General features: G+C 51.4%; 1 protein-coding gene across 4 annotated transcripts in view; it reads right to left on the bottom strand.

The window, feature by feature from the left end:
- The window catches only part of ST3GAL1 (ST3 beta-galactoside alpha-2,3-sialyltransferase 1), a 90,849-nt gene that overhangs the window by 30,544 nt on the left and 37,030 nt on the right, over nucleotides 1–23,275 (bottom strand). The window contains exon 3 of one of the 4 annotated variants that reach the window (XM_005215316.5): nucleotides 11,074–11,128. The exons of the other annotated variants lie outside the window; for them this stretch is intronic. The gene's annotated coding sequence lies outside the window, so the exon portion shown is untranslated. The remainder of the gene's footprint in view (nucleotides 1–11,073; nucleotides 11,129–23,275) is intronic. 4 annotated transcript variants of the gene reach the window in all.

Below are 23,275 nucleotides of genomic sequence, written 5' to 3'. Positions count from 1 at the left end.
GGCTCCAGGCTCACCACTTTCCAGGTTCCACCAGGGGGCGCACTAACAAGCCCTGCCTCCAGGCTCCCGGGGTAACACCAGCTGCCTCCCGAGGCTGCCTCCTGCTGGATCACGGGTGAGTCACAGACCCAGGCCCCTTTAGCCCTTGACTGCTCTGGGTGGTGCCTGGGACTTGACCCCACCCACTCCCAAGGCCCTGTCTGTGAACGATTCCCCGGCTGTCCCCCACTCGTCAACTCTCTGACTTCTGCTGGACTTAAATATCCAGGTATCAGACAGAATCCTCACTGTTTTTCCTGCGGACTAAGGCTTTTGAGCTGTGGTGTTGGGGAAGCCTCTTGAGAGTCCCTTAGACTGAAGGAGATCAAACCAGTCCATCCTAAAGGAAATCAACCCTGAATACTCATTAGAAGGACTGATGCTGAAGCTGACGGTTCAGTACTTTTGCCACATGATGCAAAAAGCTGACTTGTCGGAAGAGACCCGATGCTGGGAAAGATTGAACACAGGAGGAGAAGGGGGTGGCAGAGGATGAGATGGTTGGATGGCATCACTGACTCAATGGACAAGTGAATTTGGGCAAGCTCCAGGAGATGGTGAAGGACAGGGAAGCCTGGCGTGCGGCAGTCCATGCAGGGTCACAAAGAGTCAGACATGACTGAGTGACTGAACAGCAACAAGGGTCATAGAATATCTCTAACCAGATCTGGGGGCCACGGGTAGTGACCTTCGTCCTGTCTCCCTGTCTATTCATGCAACCCACCCATCCAGCTGTGTCAGTATCTGATGCTTTCTTTGCTGGACACCTGGCAAGGCACCTAGAAGATCTCTGGGGTGGACACCCTTCAAGGACACGTGGCTTCTTAGAGACCAGCCCGGGTGGGTACGAGACAGTCACAAGTCCTCTGCGGAAGGTAGTATTATCATCACCTCCTTGGTACAGGGCAGAGCTGGGGTCACATGACCATGGAGGGCTGGGGCTGATGCCCAAGCCAGCTCTTCAATACCACCCTCCTGGCTTCTCACCTGGGCACGTGAGGACACCTGTAACACCTCACGGAGCACACCACTGAGCACCATCACCTCTCTTCACTGCTAGATAGGGAAGCCCGCCTGGGCAGCAGTCCATGAGGGACCAGCATCATTAAGGAGGGAATGCCAAGGGCCCCAGGGATTTGGAAGTGGCAGGTTGGTAACAACTGAAGGGAGAAGGGACACAGCTTCTGTGGACGAGGTGGGCATGGAGCTGGACCTTGAACACAGCAGGGGCCTGGGGCTGATGGAGGCGATTGGAGAGGTGGTGGAAACCAGGTGGCTTCCAAACAGTGAGTTGGTGGAGGTGGTGGTGATGGGGGGCACAGTTCTGGAAAACGGGGTGCCCTTAGGAGTGACTGTGCTAGGTGGGGGCCCGGTGATGGAAGTCTATAGGAAAGCGGACTTTGGGATGAAGGCAGTGGGGAGCCAGCAATGGTCTGTGAGCAGCAGAAGGCATCCACACAATCAGCACCTGGAGCCTGGACTGGACGGTGTGCACACCGCGTCCCCTGGAGTCTGGAGAGCAGCTCTGCCTCGATCTTGGTGCGTTGGGAAGCCCGTTTTGGGGGACTTCACTTTCCTCCACTCCTTCTTGCAATGACTTTGCCCATTTCCCGCACACCCAAGAAGTGCGGCAGGTTGGGGGAACCCTCTCTAGGACTTGTGAATCCTCCTCACCCTAGTACCTCTTGCCTGCTCCTGTGCTGGGGAGCTGGAGGACAAAGCAGAGGTTTCCAGACGCACCAGCTGGACTTCAGAGCAGGCAGTTTGGAGAAGCACCCGTGAGAAACGTGATTAACCAGGATTAGGGTCATATGAGAAGGAGCTGGATCAATTTTCATGCTTTGAGCTGCACAAAAGGGAATTTAAATCCAGAAATCTCCTTATGTGTGTAGACTGAGGGATGCTCAAATCGGAGTCCAAAGACAGCCACACAATATCCAAGGTGTGTAACGTGGTCGGGAATCTCAGGAGTCACCCTGTGTAGGCACCTCCAGGCAGACACCAGGTCCCAGAAGAAAGAGGGGTTTCTCTGATTTGGGTGGCGGAGAAGTCAAGACAAAGGAAAGACGATTCAGAAGGGGGAAGCTCCCACCGCACCCTCACCTCGGGGGTCTGCCCTTGGTTCTAAAGAGCTGGGGGTTCCCTGACTTCCTTCCAGGCCCCCTGACTACAAGGGGAGATCTGAACTCTAATGATTAACAAGAGGCATCCAATCAGCTCCTGAAGGGGGTTGAGGGGGTTGATCTCTGGTGACTCCCAGAATGCGGGTTCAGATTGCAGGATAAACCCAGTGGCCAAAGAGGCAAGGAGCCCAGCACGCACCTGTGTTCTGGGGTGAGCAGGGGCCCCAGAAAAGCATGTGTCTGGCACAAACCATCCCTGGAAGTCAAGGGTCGGAGGACTGTCATGGTGTCTAGTGGGGTGACTGGGATATAACTGGCCCAGCTCCCCACCCCTGGCCAAGCCCTGTTTGGGAAGAGACAAGGGGCCGCTCTGTGTATTTAACCCTGCAGCGCTCTGGGCCCAAGTCACCCACGTGGGGCCCCCTCTCGAGCCCTGAACTTGGGGAAGGAGGGACACCTTGCCCCCTTGATGAGGGGCTGTGCAGCTGTCCACCGGGAGGACTGACAGCAAAGGTGTCTGAGAAGACGCGCAAGGATGGTGTTGGGGGCTGCAGCGAGCTCCCGGGGCGGCTGAGATCAGGCAGCCTGCGGGCAGCAGAGGCCCAGCGAGCCGGGCAAGAGCAGATGGACCAGGGATGACCTGCGCACGTGGAGGGCGTGGCAGGAGTCCTCAGAGCCGGGAGCAGTAGGGAGGCTTGGAGCCACGGGAGAGACAGGATCCCTGAGTGAGTATTCCCCATTCGCACCCACAGCTGGTGAGTCCTGGAGAAACCCCTGCTGGTGTGTGTGTCGGGGAAGGGGCAGGGGACCTGTCTCTAACATACACAGCTGTGCGTCAGGCACCGAGCTGGGCGCTTCTCCCAGGCCGTGAGGGGGTGGTGCTGCCTCTGTCAAGGTCAAGGCTGAGGGCTCTTGTTCAAGGGCACCTGGCCAGGGATGAGGCTGAGATTCAGTCGAGGGTCCTGAGGGTCCTGGGGGGCATCTACCCCCAAGCCTGAACTGCTCTCACAACTGGAGTCCTAGCTGGAGCCCAACACCCCTGCTGTGGGTGCATCCATGCCGCCTGGAAGGTCACACACCCACTCAGCCCTACTCCCACTCCTCCCTACAAAGTGCTCACAGCTACAAGCCATCCTCTATGCAATGAGGGAGGCAAGTCAAGCAGGAAGGCAGGAAAGAGTGAGCTACGCTGACCACCCCCTCCCAGATGGCGAACACTCCCCTTGTGGCCACAAGTGCTTGGAGATAAAGCCGTTCTGCCCCAGCTCCCCAGGCTGAGGGCAGGAGACGGCAGGGTCTGTCCCCGGTTGCCCATCAAAGAGCCTCCCACTTGGGGAGAGTGGCACTTTGAAACCCTCTCGTTCTGCCTAATTTGCTTTAAAGCACAGACTTCCTTTCATCTTTTCCTGAAACGCCGTGGTGAGAGGCAGGCTTTAAAGAGGCTGGCTGCTGCCCTGGGGTCTCAGAGGCTGGCCGGGGTGGCGGGTCCAGGCGTGTCTCGGGGTCTGGTGGTGCGTACCTGACACCAGGCAGGGTCTCCATCCGAGAGTCCCAGGACTTCTATTCTGCCAGCTGGGAGACCTCACCCAGCCGTGGGGCAATGCGCATCCTTGTGTTTGAGTATCCTGAGCTGACACAGGAACCACTGGAGTTTGTGGGAGGGACATTGGGGTAACTATAGCCCTCCCCAGATATACAATACAGGGTAAGAGTGATAGATAATGAAATCAAGCCCGTTTTACAGCAAGACAAGAAAATTTTCCTCTGGAGAAAAACTTAAACACAAGGGTTATCTTTGTCCATGCGGGCCTGCTCCTTCCATTATAGTATGTGCTGTGCGTCCCTGTTAACCAGACCACCATGCCCTTCTCCAGGGGGTCTTCCTAACCCGGGGATCGAACCCAGGTCTCCCGCATTGCAGGCAGACTCTTCACCATCTGAGCCACCAGGGAAGCCTGACTAACACTTTGATTTTAGTGTGTGTGTTGTGCATCTGTCTTGACCAGATCTGCTTAGAAGATGGGAGGTCCTGATGGCTCAGAGGGTAAAGAATCGGCCTGCAGTGCAGGAGACCTGAGTTCAATCCCTGGGCCGGGAAGATCCTCTGGAGAAGCAAACGGCAACCCACTCCAGGATTCTTGCCTGGAGAATCCCATGGATACAGAAGTCTGGCAGGCTACAGTCCATGGGGTTGAAAAGAGTCGCACACGACTGAGCGACAACACTTTCACCTTCTTTCACTTCCTTAGAAGATTCCTCCTTCATCTCCTCAAGGGCCACCACATTCTTCAGGAGAGAACCTTTCTTCTTAATCTTGTGAGGGTTCACGAAGACCCATAACCCATTGCTTGCTTTGGATGTGTAGATCTGGATTGTGTAAACGGTCCATAACATGTCATCTGACGTAGAACTTTTTGTCTCCAAAATGTATATAACTGTGCTCTGATTTCTCCGAGCTTTCTGAAAGACTGTCTCCTGGATTTTGATCCTCTTGCCATGCTAAGTCGCTTCAGTTGTGTTGAAGAAGAGTCAGTTCTTCGCATCAGGTAGCCAAAGTATTGGAGCTACAGCTTCAGCATCAGTCCTTCCAATGAATATTCAGGACTGATTTCCTTCAGGATGGACTCGTTGGATCTCCTTGCAGTCCAAGGGACTCTCAAGAGTCTTCTCTAACACCACAGTTCAAAAGCATCAATTCTTCAGTGCTCAGCTTTCTTTATAGTCCAACTCTCACATCCATACATGATCTCTGGAAAAACCATAGTTTTGACTAGATGGACCTTTGTTGGCAAAGTAATGTCTCTGCTTTTTAATATGCTGTCTAGGTTGGTCCTAGCTCTTCTTCCAAGGAGCAAGCGTCTTTTAATTTCATGGCTGCAGTCACCATCTGCAGTGATTTTGGAGCCCAAGAAAATAAAGTTTCTCAGTATTTCCATTGTTTCCCATCTATTTGCCATGAAGTGATGGGACCAGATGCCATGATCTTAGTTTTTTGAATGTTGAGTTTTAAGCCAACATGTGATCCTCAGGTTGGCTCAAATAAAATTTTCCATTTCTTTCTTAGATAGACTATTGATGATTTTTTTTTTTCGTCCACTGGGGCAAGATCTGAAGAGGCACTGCCTCAGCTGTTTTCTCTCTTGCTCTATTCTTTTGCTCTCTGGCAATCTGACCCTTTTCACCTTCACCTCCTCCCCTCTCCCAGTGAATGACCAGCATCTTTATCAGGGAAGATCCTGGCAGGTGAATTCTACACAGGTGTCTGCATGTGTGCTGTGAACTAGAGCTGCAACTCAAACAGTTTCAATCTCAGTTAAGAAAGGAATAATCCAAAACCTAGAAGGCTGAATTATCAGGGTGAGTTTGCTTCCTCACATTAATGCAAATAATAAGTACATGGTCTTCTGATTCAACATAGATACCTAGGTGCTGATTTCCTTCCTATTTTACAGGTAGATAAGCAGGTGTAGCAGAAAAGGCAATGGCACCCCACTCCAGCACTCTTGCCTGGAAAATCCCATGGATGGAGGAGCCTGGTGAGCTGCAGTCCATGAGGTCACGAAGAGTCGGATAGGACTGAGCAACTTCACTTTCACTTTTCACTTTCATGCACTGGAGAAGGAAATGGCAACCCACTCCAGTGTTCTTGCCTGGAGAATCCCAGGGATGGGGGAGCCTGGTGAGCCACCGTCTATGGGGTCGCACAGAGTCGGACATGACTGAAGCGACTTAGCAGCAGCAGCAGCAGCAAGCAGGTATAGAGAATAAGTGCCTACTGATAAGCCATGATCTAAGAAATGGTACCAAGAACCTTCACTCCCTTTTGTTTCCTGAACTCAACCTCTGAAAGTATTGACTAAGTTATGTTGTTGTTATTGTTCAGTCCCTAAGCTGTGTCCCACTCTCTGTGACCCCATGGACTGCAACATGCCAGGCTCCTCTGTCCTTCACCATCTCCCAGAGTTTGCTCAAATTTATGTCCGTTGAGTTGGTGATGCCATCCAACCATCTCATCCTCTGTCATCCCCTTCTCCTCCTGCCTTCGATCTTACCCAGCAACAGTGTCTTTTCCAAGGAGACAGTTCTTCACATCAGGTGGCCAAAGTATTGGAGTTTTCACCTTCAGCATCAGTCCTTCCAATGAATATTCAGGACTGATTTCCTATAGAATTGACTGGTTGGATCTCCTTGCAGTCCAAGGGACTCTCCAGTCTTCTCCAACACCACAACTTGAAAGCATCAATTCTTCTGTGCTCAACCTTCTTTATGATCCAACTCTCACATCCATACATGACTACTGGAAAAACCATAGCTTTGACTGTACAGAAGAACCCACCCTGAGCTGAGGCTCCAGGCATGAAAGGAGTAGGGTCTCCCCTACTTCACAAGTCTCTCATCTCTGACCTAGGACTCCTCTGTTTCTGCCAGCATCCCCAAAACACTAACAATTTAGTTATTAGCTCATAAGTGGAATAAATCAAACCCCAGACCCCATACCCATTAGCTTGTAAGTAGAATAAATCAAACCACAGAGCTTACTTTCCATATCTTAAAGTATTTTGTTATCAGCCAAAATTCCCTGTTGATGGAGTGGCTGTTTCCTGTCCCCTCCCGGCTGGTGAATTCCATGTCTCTGGCACCACTTTCCCAGGAACTTCCCTGGTGCCCTCGCCTCTCCTTTTCCCCAGAATTCACATGAGGCTAGGATGCACTGCATGGAATGGAATGGATCAGAAGAAAATTAGCACTGATTAAAGGAGAGACAGACATTAGCTTTCATTAGTAAACAAAGGATGTGTTGAGCCAATGAATTTAGAGTAAACATTGTGGAAAACAGAAAACATCGAAAAGTGAAAGTTTCTGAATGTTCACGTTTTTGTGACCTTGAGAGTGAACTCAGTCACAGACTCTCTAGAGTTCAACCAGATGTAGAAAACTGTCAGATTGAGCCTTAACTGCTCTGAATGCACAGGCTGTGTCTCTGTGCCCTTGGCCCTGGCCCCTCATGGGGGCCTGCTATGGGCAGATGGACAGGTGAATAGCCCAGTGACGTAGATGGGCTTGCTGGTAGACCACCAGGCTGCCTGCTCCCTGGGGAGGAAGCAAGGAGGGCTGAGCCTCAAGGTACAGGAGCTTTTTGACCCTTTCTTATGAGAAACGTTCAAATAACCAGGCGGAACTGCTCTCTGATTATTCTTTTTCCAGCTGAATGAAATTCAGTTCATGGAAGACTTAATAAGTCCTTTTGGGCCCTGAAGAAACAGACATATTCCTCTATTCCAGTAAATGAGTTTCTGGCTCTGCAGCCCCAGGTCTCAGATCAGGGGGAGGTGAGGACTATCTGAAGCTCTAATCTGAATGCCTGAGGCAGGACGGCCAAGGTCGTGCCCTCTTCACTGGGCACCTCTCCGCTGAGAGCTCCAGGTCTACAGAATCAAAGGGGTGCTGCTGTGTCCCTGGGCTGGGCTGCTGCCTGCCTTGGAGGCAAAGGCTTGTGGCATTTCAAGATCGCAGAGGATCACAGGGAGGATCAGGCCTTTCCACTTTTTCTTCCCCCTAGGTGCAGACACGAAGGCTCTAGGAGAGGATGTGACCTGTCCAAGGTGGTAAATGTGGTAGCAGCAGGAAGATTAGAAGCTGGCATCCCTCACTCCCAAAGCATGTCCCTTCTGGCCCACCCGGGCTGTGAGCTGCTCCGGAAGGAGCTAGACAAGCATCAGTACCAATAAGGATGCACAGGAAATAAACGGAGCCCCGAGGGGACAGGGTCTGTTCAAGATCACAGCCCGCTAATGGCCACACCCATGCCCCCACCCCGGGCCCTGCTCAGTGCGCTGGAACCTCCTCTCCTGCGCTCAGCCTGAGGTCAGTGGTGCAGCCCCAGCCTACTTTCTTGCTCTGTTGCTGTGATTTTGGAATCCAGGTTCCTGCCCTGCTTGGAAAGACGAGCTTGAACTAGTGCACCACAGCACGCTGAAAACTCAGTCTTGGTTCAAACATGCATTATGAGGATAAATGCAAAGCAAGAATGTGAAACTGTCAAGTGTCACCCAAGAGCACCGTGCGCTGTGCTTAGTAGCTCAGTGGTGTCAGACTCATGGACTGCAGCCCACTAGGCTCCTCTGTCCATGGGGATTCTCCAGGCAAGAACACTGGAGTGGCTTGCCATGCCCTCCTCCAGGGGATCTTCCCCACCCAGGGATTGAACCCATGTCTCCTGCATGGCAGGTGGATTCTTTATCGACTAAGCCACTAGAGAAGCCACCCAAGAGTGAACTGTGCAAAGAAGATGAAGGAATGAGACCAGCAATTTCTTGTTAGAGTCACACCTTCCCTAGGCCCCATTCAGTTCTGTCTGATTTTTCTTACCATGCAACAGCTACTCCCTGCCACGGCCCTAGACACGTGGAGGTGACGGATGGAGGGAATAACGGTGATGATCAGGAGCTGTGTTGCTGGGAAGGTGGGGAGGCAAACACCCAGACCATCAGATGCCAAGGGTGCAAGGTACAGTAAGCACATGCCCTGCTCCAGGGCCTTGGAACATCCTCTTCCCTCCACCTAGACTGTCTTAGGGTGGAGCCCACAGGGCTCGCTTCCTCACTGCATGCATGCTTCTGCCCAGCTGCTCTCCTTGGAGAGGCCTTCTCCGATCAGCCTAAGACAGGATCGCTCTAGGGATTGCTCTTGTCACTAGCCCTTTCGTTCAGCTGCATTTTCCCTCACAGCCTTGATCACAAAAGGACACCCCATTGCATGCTGATTTCCTTCTTTCTTTGTCTGTGTGTCTCCCCACCAACCAGGGGGGCAGGAACTTCACCAGCATCCCTCACTGCTGCGTCGACCCCATTGAGAACCACACCGGGGCCTCAACGGATCCATGTGGACTGATGGCAGGGTGAGAGGTGGTCCAAGCTCAGGGAGCACAGTTCATTCTGGTGTGTGCACAGTGTGAGCGAGGGGTCTTGGTCACTTCCCAGCTTCAGTGTCCTCACACAGTGAATGGGACGATTCCAGTGACAACTCAGTCGGCCTGACCCATGAAGGGGTGGAAGCAGGTGCCCTCTGATCCCTGGACCTTGTGTCTGGAGGTTTCCAGTCCTTGCTAGGCTCTGCTGGTCCTTGCCCAAGCAGATTGGCCACCCTCAGGGAGAGGAAGTCAGAGCCCAGCCTACAGACTTCCTTTGGTTTTTGCAAAAGCAGCAAACCCCAAAATACGACAAAACCTCACTGTTTATCTGTACGGCACTCAGAGGTGTGGCCTGCAGGTGTGAGAGCTGCCTGCTGAGTCCTTCTGTGGCCGGAACACGACACAGGCACACTGCTTGTGTGGAGGAACCTGGCCTGCTGCGGGGGCCATGGGTCTGGTCTGAGCCTCTGACTGACCTCCCTGGAGTGGGGGGATGGCCTCTGTCGGTCACGGGAGGCTCATCCCTGAACCCACTTGTGCATCTGGCTCTGGGCCTGTCCTGATCAGGGTACAGCGTTGTTTTGATCACACGCCATGCCTCCCTCAGTCCTCTGCCCCAGTGGCTCTTCCCTGTCAACCCAGGAATCTGCAAGAGCATCGTCAAAGGCTCACTGATGCCACAGCTGAGAAACCACAGCCGGGGGTCAGTCTTAGCTATACTTGGTCCATAACCCACTGTACAGATGGAAAAATTGAGGCCCCCATGAAGAGGAGGGACTTAGCAAAGTCCATACCGGGTGATGTGGCAGAACCAGGCTTAGAACAAGACTTCCGGACAAGCACATCAATTGTGGTTTTCATGTTTTTTTTTAAACTGAATCTCACCCAGGCAGAAACGAGCTACTGAAACTCAGCTTTTCCAGGTCACAAGGCCTGGAGGGGGGACCCCTGGCTCAGCTGCTGGGCCTCCTCATTACCTCTAAGGGGGTTCAAAAACCAAAATTGTTAATAGACCACACCCAAGGTCCACACTGGTGGCCTATGAACGTCACACCCACTTCCACCCCCAATACAGGGTTTTTCTTTGAGGAGTCTGGAGAATGAATCAGGTAGTTTGCATGTGGTCATGTTACTAAATGGGGCTTGTTCATATTCAAAGGGTTTTCAAAGATGAGTTCTAGGAAATCTTCTGAAAAGGAAGAGACTGGTTTCAAGGATGAGAAAGAGGAGATGGAAGAGAAGAGATGTGAAAAGCAGGAGGACCAATGCAAAGTGGATGTAGTCAGAGCCAAGGTGAGGCTGCAGGAGGAAGGCGGGGAGAGAGCATCAGTACCCAGTGGGAGCCCATTTAGATGCGGGGGGAGGAGCAGGGGGCTCCAGGCTGCACTCACCGCCCTGCCCTCCGTCCCACCGTGGGAGACGTTCTTATTTTTTGAATCACAAAGAAAAGACCCACTCATCTTCAAAACAGTCTGGTTACAGTCCGCAGTAGGGTATCTGATCTTTACAATAAGGGGGTATAATGCATTTCTTATTTGTATCTGTTGGAGACGTTGATGAACTTGTGTGTCTTAGACACTCAGTCCTGTCTGACCCTTTGTGATCCCATGGAAACTGTAGCTCCCTAGGCTCCTCTGTCCATGGGATTCTCCAGGCAAGAATACTGGAGCTACTGGAAATACTGATGTATTTGAACGTGGCAAAAAGTGGAAGCAGTTAACTAGGACAGTTCAGTGATTAGACACACACTCCATTACCTGAACACTGTACAACCAAGTGAGATCAGAAAGGTTTGCCTTCTAAATGCCCTGTAGGCATGGAGAGCCTACTGTATTCTGGATGCTGCAGGAAGCACAGGAAGAAATAGTCACCAAGTCACAGGTCTCCCACACTCAGGTGGAAGAGGACAATCGAACAGCTTAAGGCACAGATAACAAGGCAATTAAGAGCACAGATTCTGGTGTCAGAGAGCTGGGTTCAAAGTCCAACTCTGCCACTTACCGGCTGTGTGATCTCGGGAGAGTCCCCTAACCTCTCTGAGCCTCTGTTTCTTCATCTAAAAAATGGCCAAAAGAGAAAAAAAAAAACGACACTCAGTCTTACAGAGAGAGTGTGAAGATCTAAGGAGAGAGCCTGCCTCATGCTCAGCTCAGACACGGAGTGAATGCTAAGCGCTGATGAGAAGTGACAGAGACGTGGAGGGCAGAGGGGACAGCTGTCACCTTCAGAGTCCCGGGGGTGGGGAGAGTCGGGGGACCCGAGGGTGCAGGCTTCCTGTTCCACACCGAATACGAAAGCTCCGAGCTGCCTGATCGCTAAGCCGGCTTCCTGCTCTAGAGCGAAGACAGGAGGGCGTGCTCAGACCTGTCGACCCCTGTGCGCCCTGCCCTGAGTTTAAGATGCTTCACACGTGGGTTAACCTACAGCTTCCTGTGGGACAGACGAGACCGAGGATCGTCAGGCAAAGCCTGGCCGTGTCGGAGCGGGGCTGGAAGCCTGTGGGGTTGTAGCCCTTCTCTACCCAGAGGACAGAAACCGGCAGGTGGCACTTGTGGGTGAACTGGTGGCAAGTCCCAGATCACACGTGGAGGCGGGGGACGGGGTCTAATTCCGGAACATTCTTTCCGGCAGCAGACCGCTGGGTGCTTTGGGAAGAGAGAGAGAGAGCTTGAATCTGAGAAATCAGGAGGCGTCATTGCTATTTAGCTGTTTTTCCTAAACATGGGGGAGCAGGGAGGGCCCTCCCTAAACAACAACAATGACACCCTATGGTGTTATTATTACACATAAGCCTTCATGCTCGCAGCAGCTCCAGCCTCATGCTCCACCAGCTCCCGTCACCTGTGAGGTGTGCAAAGCGCTGTCCCTCCTGGGGGTGGGGGTGAAAACAGCCCTACAAATACTCAAACCCCCGGGGCCGCTTTCACTCCCCCTGACCTGAGCTCGCTGACCTCTGCCCATCAATAATGGATGGCCTGTGCACAGTAGTGCCCGCACAGCAGTCGCCCTGGCTGGCAGGAGGGAGTCACTGCCTAGGGTGGGGCCGGCCTACCTCCGACTCTCCATGGAAACCATATGAAAGGAGGACTTTTTTTCATTGAATACCTGGTGGTAAAGAATCCTCCTGCCAATGCAGGAAGCATAAGAGATGTGGTTTTGAACCCTGGGTTGGGAAGACTCCCTGGAGAAAGAAATGGCAACCCACTCCAGTATTCTTGCCTGGAGAATCCTATGGACTAGAGGAGCCTGGTGGGTTACAGTCCATGGGGCTGAAAAGACCTAGACATGATTGAAGCGACTTAGCACACGCACATAGTTGATTTACAGGGTTGATACCGTCGCTGTAAGCCCCACCTCTCGGGGTTGGTGGGAGAGGTAGATTTTGAGACTGTACCCTTAAAGCTTCCAGAACCATTCTTGGCACATAGTAGGGACGTTAAGAAAGGAGAAACCAGTACTTCTTTCCTCCCTGGGGCTGTCCTGGAGGACAGGCAGGAAACCTGAGTGGCCGCAGGGGCAAGCGTTGGTAACTAGAAGCTGCTAGCCCTTCTGCAGGTAGCAAACGACTCCCAGTGATCCTCGGAGTCACTTCACCTGGAGGGGCAGGTCTTGGGTTTGAATTTCCTCAGCGAGGGTTAGGGAGGTGGACGGGGCTGGGTCCCCGGAGAGTGGCTCCTCTTGGCACGCAGCCCAGAGAGCCTTTCTTGGGCGGCTGCTGTGTCTACTGGCTGCTGGCAGCTGCCTCCTCCTCCAAAGGACTGTCCTGGCCAGACAGGAGCTGCCCAGCCAGGGAGGAGACCACCCCTGGCCCCCAGTCTATGACAGAGGGGATCAGAGCTGCTCGATGGTGACCCCCCCTTTGCCTCCATGTGGAACTAGCCCTTGGTAGGTGCTTTGTGCCCCTGGGGTCAGGCTGAAGCTTGATTCCATCCCGAGACACCTCCCTGCCCAGCCTCTGTCTCCCCCACCCCTGTCCGTCTCCCCTCACTGCCTCCTCAGTAACCCACATGCACCAAATCCTGGTCTCAGGCTCTGCTGGGAGAGACCTGGGCCCCCCAGGTGAGGCAGGTTTGACGTCAGGAAGAGAAAGCCTCAACGTGAAGTGCTCTGAAGTTCCGAGAACTTTTTTTTGCAGAGTGGGGAAGCTCCCAGGGCCACTGTCTGGTCCAAACTCCTGGCTTTATAGAGAGGAAAAGAATGGTGCTGATGACCCCACGGTGAAAGAGGAAACAGCCTTCTCCTCTGGCAGCTCAGTCATCACACAGAGCGGAGCACGGGAAACACTTGGGCAGCCAAGTCAGGGGGATGGCGTGACAGTGGGGGACAGGGAAGCGGGCCCTGGGGTGAACTCCAAGCTGAGCTCCTGAACGAGCTGGCCATGCAAAGATAGGGGTGAGGAGAGCAGAGAGCAGGTGGAGGGGAGAGTCCATGCAAGGTTGTAAGGGCAGGAACGAGCTGGGCGTACTCTGCCCGAAGCCCAGCGCTTTGAGCCAAGGGATGATTTTACAGGACGAAGAAGTAGGGCCTGATCATGCGGCTCCCCTCCCCTGGGGCGGGGGGAGCAGAGGCTTGTCACCCAGCAAATTAGCAAAGACGAGCGACTCTTCATGACCCCAACCTAGTCACCTCCTATAGTTGAGCTCTGTCCTTGGGAAACCATTGCATGCCTGTCCCACTGGGGTTTCCCAGGCCAAGTCCATCTTTCACATCGAATATTTCAGAGCCAGTGATTAAGGCTCGTGGGTCAACCAATTAGTGGCCCTCGGAACATCAGCTCCACTTTCCAAAGAGTTTTTTGGGCTTTCACGTGAAGGCGCCTGGCAGACATGAGGCTGATAAGCATTTCCACAAGGCCCATAAATCTGCCCCCCTTCATGTCATCCCACATCAGATGGACGGAGCGCAGGAAGCGTGGGGAGCACCTGCTGGGGAGAGGAGTCAGGGCGGAGTACAGGCTTTTGGGTGGGGTGCTTGTGGCCATCCAAAGGAAGCTGCAGGTCCCGGCGCTCGCTGGCTTGGCAACCTGAAGCCAGAGCTGAAAGCATCTGGAGCCTCAGTCTCCTCCTCTGGAAAATGGGGACGGCAAGAGCCATGAGAGAGTGGGCTAAAGGCCGCAGGCAAGCTGGGGACAGGTGACTGGTCTTCATTACTGACAGTCACGAGCCTGGACTTGGCGGTCCTCCTCTGCCCGGGGCGCCGACCCCAGCTGGGAGCAGCACGGGGACACCAGGCAAAATCCATCACGGGTTACGGACAGAGCCTGGAGTAGAAATCTGAGGGCGCCCACCTCCTATTCTTCCTTTCTGAGTCCTCACGCTGTACTTCACACAAATAACCTCTGACCTTTTCAAACAGGATTTCAAGTGATAAAAGAAAGTGTTTGTTGCCACAAGCACACAAAGGGCAGAGAAAGGAAACCCTTGTCATTTCCCTCTTTAAATCTGCAGCCTTAATATCCAGCACCCTGAATTAAATCTTTTTGATATACTTGCACATTTGGGCAGTAAATACTCTTCTCTGGTTTTAAAAGATCGACAAACACATTTTGAAAATTCTCATCAAGGCAAAGCTTGCTAAGGGACAGAAAAGCAAGGTTATCTGGGCTTAGAACTTTCATTAATGGTGTATGGGGAAGGAGATATGCAGGAAATCTGCAGTCCTTGTGAAAGTGGCAAAGATTAACAGAATGGAATTGTTCTGGAGCATCTAGTAACACAGAAGAGTGACTGTCTTCAACGAGACCTACTATGTGTGCAGCATTAGAGCGTCTTAGTGGGTGTTTTACTGTGTAAAATACTTGATGTAGATAAAGCTATTCAATCTTCCGAACAGCCTAGTATCAGGTACCTTACCATCACCCCATATTTGGGCAAGCACAGAGAGGTGAAGTCCCCTGTCCAAGGTCACACAGTGAGTCACGGCAGACTCAATACCAGAAGCCAGACTGCCAGGCTCTGGAGCTGACGCCAACAGTGACAAACGATCCTAAGGTCTCCCCTCCTCTTTCTACAGACCTTGATGTGATATATCATCGTTTCCATTCTTAGGAAAGCCCATTGAGTTGCAGAAGGTAAAGGGCTTTTCCTGGGTCACAGGCCAGCTATGAGTCAACTCAGGGACAGTCCAGGCCCCAAGCCTCATTTCTGCCACGTGTCCCGAGGCTGATCAAACCAGAAGTGGTCGGACGTGAGCTGGGAGGAAAGAACAAAATCATTCAACCTGCTCAAATTCAGAGAACCAAATGGATCTGCCCTTTGCCAAACCAGTTTGGGTTTTCACATGAACAATTAAAATTCTTTAACAGGAAATTTGTATCTTAGGCACAGCACAGGGTATAAGGAGATCTTTGAAACTAACACTTTCACTTTTCACTAATTAGAATGATTCAAACAGCAAAGAGACGTCATTTCAAACTTATCAGAATCTCGAGGATGACAACATCTGACCTACTCCTGACCTCTAGTTCCTCCCGCCCCACAAGGCACACACCCAGGAAAACTTCCAACTGCGATTTGGGAATCGCAGACTCGCCCAGAGTGGACCAGCTTCTACGCACTGGCTCAGCATCTCCCGGGAGCGTGGTGCTCAGAGTTGACGTGCCCTCCTCTTTGTGGGAGGGGAGTCAGTGGGAGAGACCAGGAGGAGTGAGCTCCGGCTTGTCCCCTTTCTTCCTTCTAACAGATGCCCAGGCTCCTTCAGGTGGCTCCCTCCCCTCCTCCAAGTGCCCTCTGTGGGGTAGTAAATACCCAAGCCGCCTGCCTACAACATGAGCACAAAGGGTCCCTGGAGACTCCTTAGACTTCTGCGTTCCCTGGGCAGAGAGATGCCTTCCTGGGGCCCTGACCTCTGAGTGCATGCGCAAGGCTGGAAGGAATGAGGTTGTGGGGGGGTGCAAGAGCCTGCATTCCAGGTCCAGACATCACTTGGGTCTGCCCTCTGAGACCCTGCCTTCCTAGGCCAGGGCTCAGGGCTGTCTCTGGCATACTGTGGCTCAGCCAGTGTCACAGAAAGTGAGGCCACACTGCTAGCGTCCACACTGGCCTCCGCCCATCCTATCAGCAAAATCCATTTCCCTCTCACTGTCCCGCCCACCCTCCTCACACCTCAGCATCTGGATCACTCACCCTCCCTTCCTTGATGTCTTCTGGGGTGATCCAGCCTCCTCCTCCCACCCCACTGTCTTCATTTCCTGGACCTCTTGTTGCCCCACCCACAGTCTTGGCCTTGTGAGAAGGACCTGTCTCGGGGGTGAGATCCTTGCTATTTTCTCGGGGGATAGCACTTCCCGTGAAAGGCCAGGAAGATGGTCCCCCCTCCAGGGACCACACTCCTAGAGCCCCCAGCCACCTCCGTCTGACTCGCCCTCACACGTGCTCCCCTGCCTTCTCTGCTCTCTTCTGGCTAACTCCACAACTGCACTTGAACTCACCAAGTTCAACCTGCCTCAGGGCCATTGAACTTGCTGACTGGGCTGACTCTTTCTCATCCTTCCTTTCCCAGCTCAGATGTTCCCCTTTGGTGAGAAGGAATAGAAGGGCAAAGAGTTTACATTTCTCCAGCTTTTTCTTCGTCAGTTTACACCCATCCACTTGATTATATTGACAATAACTCTGCGACAGCAGCAGAGCAACAGAGATGAACATGAGCAGCCCAGGGTCATAGCCGCAACATGGGGAACTGGAACTGCTCATGATGAACTCCAAGCTCAGGTTCACTTCTTGAAGCCATGTGGCTGACCACAAAGGAGAGGAAAGATCCCCCTAGACTGCCTGAGATTTCACAGGCAGACTCTAAAGACACCAGTTCAAGGGCAATCAGACTGCCCAGGCATTCGGCTGGAGGGACCCTTCAGAGCGAGGCCAGAGCTGGTCTCTGCACCCTTGGTGCTGAAAGCTTTAGTTCAGCAAGTACACAAAAAGCTCCCCTGGGGGCAGGAGTGCCCTGGCCACCCTGCCCACTGCGCACCAGCTGTTTCCTGCTGATTGGTGATGGGTCAGAATTTGCTGTCTGCTGCATTCTTTTTCAAGCTTTTGTAGAAACCATTCCAGGGTCATTTACAACGGCACAGTCACTGGATAGTCCCAGGGAGGAGGCCTAGAAGCCCTGGTCTCACCCCCAGACTCTGCCATTACCAGCTCTGTGACTTAGAGCTGGTGGTGCCTTTCCTTCTCTGGGCTTCAGCTCCTGCCTCGGAACAAGGTGAAGTTAGGAGCCCATTGGGATAGGCTCAGTCTTGTCTCTCAGTCATGTCTGACTCTTTGTGATCCCTTGTATTGTAGCCCGCCAGGCTCCTCTGTCCATGGGATTCTCCAAGCAAGAAAACTGGAGTGGGTTGCCATTCCATTCTCCAGATGATCTTCCTGACCCAGGGACTGAACCCAGGTCTCCTGTATTCTTTACCACTTAGGCACTGGGAAAGCCCAGTGGCATGTCAGACCATGATTTATCTTACCCAGGAACTTTGATTCTGACCCTCAGTTTCCTGATCTGTCAAATGTGCTAAATCAGAGGATGTGGAAACTTCTGCCTCACAAAGGTATTTTGTCTGTGCCATACGTGTGTCGGAGAAGGCAATGGCACCCCACTCCAGTACTCTTGCCTGGAAACTCCCATGGGCAAAGGAGTCTGGTAGGCTGCAGTCCATGGGGTCGCTTGGAGTCAGACATGACTGAGCGACTTCACTTTCACTTTTTGCTTTCATGCATTGGAGAAGGAAATGGCAACCCACTCCAGTACTCTTGCCTGGAGAATCCCAGGGATGGGGGAGCCTGGTTCGCTTCCATCTATGGGATCGCACAGAGTCGGACACAACTGAAGCGACTTAGCAGCAGCATACGTGTGTGTGTGTGCACACGCTCAGTCACTCAGTTGTGTCCAACTCTTTTGTGACCCCATGGGCTGCAGCCTGTCAGGCTCTGTCCATGGGATTTTCTAGGCAAGAATACTGGAGTGGGTTGCCAGTTCTTCCCACAGAGGATCTTCCCAATCCAGGGATCGAGCCCAAGTCTCCAGCGTCTGTTGCACCGTAGGCAGATTCTTTATCGCTGAGCCGCCAGCGATAGGCCCCTGTGTCGTACAGCCATTGACAAAACTCTGAATTAACTATAATTTAAAAAAAATCACAAAGCTTATCATAAAAATCTGGCTCTCTAGCTTCTTTCAATAAAGAAGGAGAAAATTATGGAAGTCTGAGCTCCCATTCCCCAAAGCAACAATTCCCTGCAGTGAGCAGCAGCCATGACCTTTGGTCAGACCTTGCTTCATTTCCCAGTTTGCCGCAGGCCTTAATCATCCCTATTGTCTTCGTACCACCCACATGGTCACTATGAACATAGGGGACTAGAGCTCCTGGATGAAAGGTCCTGAAGGTCCCCTCTGCTCCTGCTTTTGGTGACTTTCCTGATATTTTTCATCCTCACTGGTGCTCCCCTGCCATCCCCTGGGGTAGAGAGTGGAGGGCCACCAGCTTGAGGCTGTGACCTCCAGGGCTGTCTCCCCCATGCTATGGAAGAGGGAGGCCCTGCCTCTGCCAGGATTCCAGTCCCCTGGTCAGCGGAAAGATGATCGCCTCCAGAACACACCAACCAGCCATCAGGCCACAGGGAGCTCCCTGCTGCCGCTGCAGCCTCCTATAATTACCTGCAGTGTGTAATAAAGCCCCGCTGAGAAACCTTAGAAAGGACTCCACAAGGAGAAGTGTTTCCTGGGTAATTTCCTGATCATAGAATTTCAGGGGTAGAAGGGACTTTATAAAAGCTTCTAGACCAACCCACCATCTGATGCTTCAATCTCCTCCAGAGCGGCTGACATGATACCTTCCATCAAATCCTGATGATGTGCCCATCAGGAGCTGAAAATATAAAAAAGGCAGCAAAGGCGGCCCTGCCCGCAAGTCCTCCCGGGCTGGGGAGGCCAGTCTGGCAAACAGACAGTGAGGAGGTAGGATGTGCTCAGTGGTGTCTGACTCTTTGGGACCCCAACGCGCTGTAGCCCGCCAGGCCCCAAGGTCCATGGGGATTCTCCAGGTGAGAATGCTGGAGTGGGTTGCCATTTCCCTCTCCAGGACACAGGATGGCATGGGCTCTGATTCTCAACAGCCACCACGAACTCAGCCCATACTGTACGCCAAACGCTCTGCATAAATCATCTCAGCGAATTCTCAGGAAAGCTCTTCCTCGTTTGCAGGTGAGGACTCTGAAGCTCAGGGAGGTTAAGGCCCTTGGTCAAGGTTGCACAGCTTATAGGTGCTGGAGCAGGCTTTGAACCCAGCGATATGAGACTCCAGAACTGGGTCTGTAAACACAACCCTTCTGGAAGGGTGGCTGGGGAGCAGAGAGGGGAGGCTGGGACCCAGAGCCTGCGGAGGGACAGATGTCTGTCCTGAGTCCAGAAACAGACACAGAAGAGAGAGTGAGCCCAAGTGGGAGAGGAGCCAGGCAGAGGGCAAGGCAGCCCCAGGGGTCTGGGGCCTCGGTAGCCATCAGAGAAATGCCAGTAAAAACAGAATGAGACACCACTTGACACCTATTAGCCTGGCAAAAAATTAGCAGGCACTGTGATGCCAAGTGTTGGTGGGCGGACATGGGAAGTCACGCCCTGCGGATGGGAAGGCGAACTCGGCAATGGTCCTCAGACACGACCTGGCAATAGTGTGGCAAAAGTTACACGCAGGCATCCTCTATGCCCCAGCAGTTCCGCTCCCAGCTATCCAAAGTGCTCAGGAGTCTATCTGGAATGCTCTCATGCATGGAAGAAAAATTCTGGTTCACAAAGAATTTTTTAAAACATGGGGAAGTGTTTATGTTGTAATTACAAGGGGGCAGGAGGCAGAAAATACATGGGATGAAAACAGAGCCACCTCATAGGGTAACCCAAGAAGGGCCGAGGATTACATGCTAGGCACGTTTAATTCAATAAATCAATGTGGTCAAGTCTTGTTACTACAAATAATCATGTTTTAGGGACCTTTGATCTGAAATTTCCAATTTCCCCTGTTCATCCAATACATATTTACTGAACACCTGTTGTATGCAGGTAATGGATCAGGCGGTAGGGCAGTGTGGGTGCTCAGTTGCTCAGTCAAGTTCAATTCTTTGCAAATCGGACAAAGAATTTTCAGTGTCTATCCTATTGACTGTACCCTGCCAAGCTCCTCTGTCCATGAGATTTCCCAGGCAAAAGTACCAGAGTGGGCAGCCATTTCCTTCTCTAGGGGATCTTCTCAATCCAGGGATTGAACCCACTTTGAACCCACATCCTGCATTGGCAGGCAGATTCTTTACCACTGAGTCACCTGGAAAGCCCTACAGCAAGGAGTAAAATGGATGAAGAGATCTTAAGTTCTAGGTGAAAGAGAGACTCATCAGAGAAATAAATGAGCAACAGGTCAGATGTCCAGAGACCATCCTTAGAGAATAAAGAACGGAGGACGGGAGGAGAAGGCAGGGAGTGGGTGTGTGCCCACACAGCTGCACTGCTTTGTGGATGAAAGTGTTAGTTGCTCAGGGTATCTGACTCTTTGCAACTTCATCGACAGTAGCCCTCCAGGCTCCTCTGTCCATGGAATTCTCTAGGCAAGAATACGGGATTGCGTTGCCATTCCCTTCTCCAGGGGATCTTCCCAACTCAAGGATGGAACCCGGGTCTCCCACACTGCAGGCAGATTCTTTACCATCTGAGTCACCAAGGAAGCGATATTCGACAGTGAATCCCATCTTGCTGGAGGCAGCCCCCTATGCCAGCAGCACAAAAGCTTCAGTGTCCTGCCTCGTCTGCCTTCCGGGGGGTGGGGGGTCCTAGTCATTCTCGCTTCAAGTGAAACTTAACTGAGCTCATCAGGACGCCTAGAGCTGCTTCTCATTCATCAGAAAGAAAGGCCGAGTCTTGTCCAGCTGGTACCTTTCCTTTGAGTTGGGTACAGGTGGTTTCAGATTCTTTCAGCAGCAGCGCGACCCCCGCGCAGCAGAGGCACGGTTCCTGCCCCTCTGCTCACCAGTCTCCAACAAGAAGACCTTCACGTGCAGCATCCAAAGCCTCAACAAGCGCTCAGCTTCTGCCCCTGGGGTCACCAGCTAGGAATCAGCTCTCAGAAACGACTCGACATGTGGACAGTTTTGTACCCGGAGAGGTTTATCATCATGTTATTTTTTTTCTTTCAGTCTCATCGAGATGTAACTGACCAAAACCACTGTATAAGTTTAAGGTGTACGACATCACAGTTTGACTTACATACATCAGGAAATGATAAGTTTAATGAACATCCATCTTCTCATATAGATACAAAATTAAAAGAAACAGAATAAAACTTTGAGATGAGAACTTTTAGGATTGAGCCTCTTAACATTTTTCATGTCAGTATATAATACATGGGCTTCCCAGGTGGCGCTAGTGGTAAAGAACCCGCCTGCCAAGGCAGGAGATGTAATCAGAGGTGGGTTCAGTATCTGGGTCGGGAAGATTCCCTGGAGGAGGACATGGCAACCCACTCCAATATTCTTGTCTGAGAAAATCCCATGGACAGAGGAGCCTGGTGGGCTACAGTCCAGAAGGGTCACAAAGAGTCGGACATGACTGAAGCGACTTAGCATGCTTACGTATAATGCATAGCAGTGTTAATTATGACTTCCCCAATGGCTCAGTGGTGAAGAATCTGCCTGCAATGCAGGAGATTCAGATGAGGGTTTGATCCCTGGGTCGGGAAGATGCCCTGGAGGAGGAACTGGCCACCTGCTCCAGTATTCTTCCCTGAACTCCCATGGACAGAGGAGCCTGGCAGGCTGCAGCCTATAGGGTGGCAAAGAGTCGGACACGACTGAGCAGAAACACAATGAGTGTTAGTTATATTTATCATGTTGTGCGTTACATCCCTAGGACTAATTTATCTTATAACTGGAAGTTTTTACCTTTTTCTTTCATTCAAATATTTCTCCCTTACCTTCCCACCTCTGGTAACCACAAATCTGATCTCTTGTTTGAAGTGCACTTTTTTTTTTATATTATTTTTGAAGTGTAATTGACCTACAGTGCCATGTTAGTTTCTGATGCATAGCATGGAGACATTTTTCTTTATATTTCAAAACGATCATCATGATAAGTCTAGTTTTGATACGTCACAATACAAAGATATTATATAGTTAGTGCCTATATTCCCCACACTGAATATTTCATACCTGTAACATTTACTTTGCAACTGGAAGTGTGAACCTCTTAATCTCCTTCACCTTTTTCTTTTCTCCCTTCCCTCCTTCTCCTTGGCAACCGATAGTTTGTTCTCTGTTTTAATATCTCTGCTTCTGTTTCATATGTTCATTTGTTTAATGTTTTTAGATTCCACATAAGTGAAGTCATACAGTATTTATCTTTCTGTATGACTTATTTCACTTAGCATAATACCCTCTAAGTCCGCCCACTTTAGGTGGCAATATTTCATTTTTTACGGCTGAGTAATATTCCAGTGTGTGTGTGTGTGTGTGTGTGTGTGTGTGTGTGTGTACACCACATATAATATGTATATATATCACATCTTCTTTATCCATCATCATGTTATTTTTAATAGTAAAACGCCACAGAGCTCCAACATGCTCCACCTTAAGGAAATTACTAAGTGCGCCATAGTCTGCGCAAATATCTGTTATACCGTGCAAAACTCTGCATTTTTAATAATGCTCATGAAGAATTTAAAACAAGAGGAAACATTTGCTATACTCTTAAATTGTTAAAAGACAATGGAAACAGTATTAGAATCAGATGACAGTTTTAACACTAGAGGAACCAAAACACATACAGTGAAAGAGAATTCTCTGACATGCTAAAATAGGTACTTTCCTGGAGGGGTAGTTCTGTGGAATTTTTCTTTTTTTTTCACATTTTCTTCTCTTTTCAGGATTCTCTTCACTGATCATGGCTACTTTTATGATCATGAACTAGAACTACCAACGCTCCCCAACCCTAAAAACTGCTGGTACCTTCAAAACCTTCTCCAGCCACCCAATGCTTGGCCCTGGGACCCTGACATAGCAATCTCCCAAGGCTGTATTTACTGAGAAAATCTCCCAGGATTTGGGATTTCATTACCAGAAGCTTAGACCCAAAGAAGAGAAGGAAAAGCAGGATGCAATATACGATGTCAGCAAAGGTCTATGAGAATGCAGGCCCAGCCAGGGTGGGCCTGGCTTCCAGGAAGAAGTGCTTGGGCACACCATCC

The sequence above is a fragment of the Bos taurus genome, chromosome 14 (genome assembly GCF_002263795.3).
Source record: "Bos taurus isolate L1 Dominette 01449 registration number 42190680 breed Hereford chromosome 14, ARS-UCD2.0, whole genome shotgun sequence".
NCBI classification, from domain to species: Eukaryota; Metazoa; Chordata; class Mammalia; order Artiodactyla; family Bovidae; genus Bos; species Bos taurus.
The sequence above is the reverse complement of the archived record's forward strand: the minus strand, read 5'-3'. Positions and strand labels throughout refer to the sequence as shown.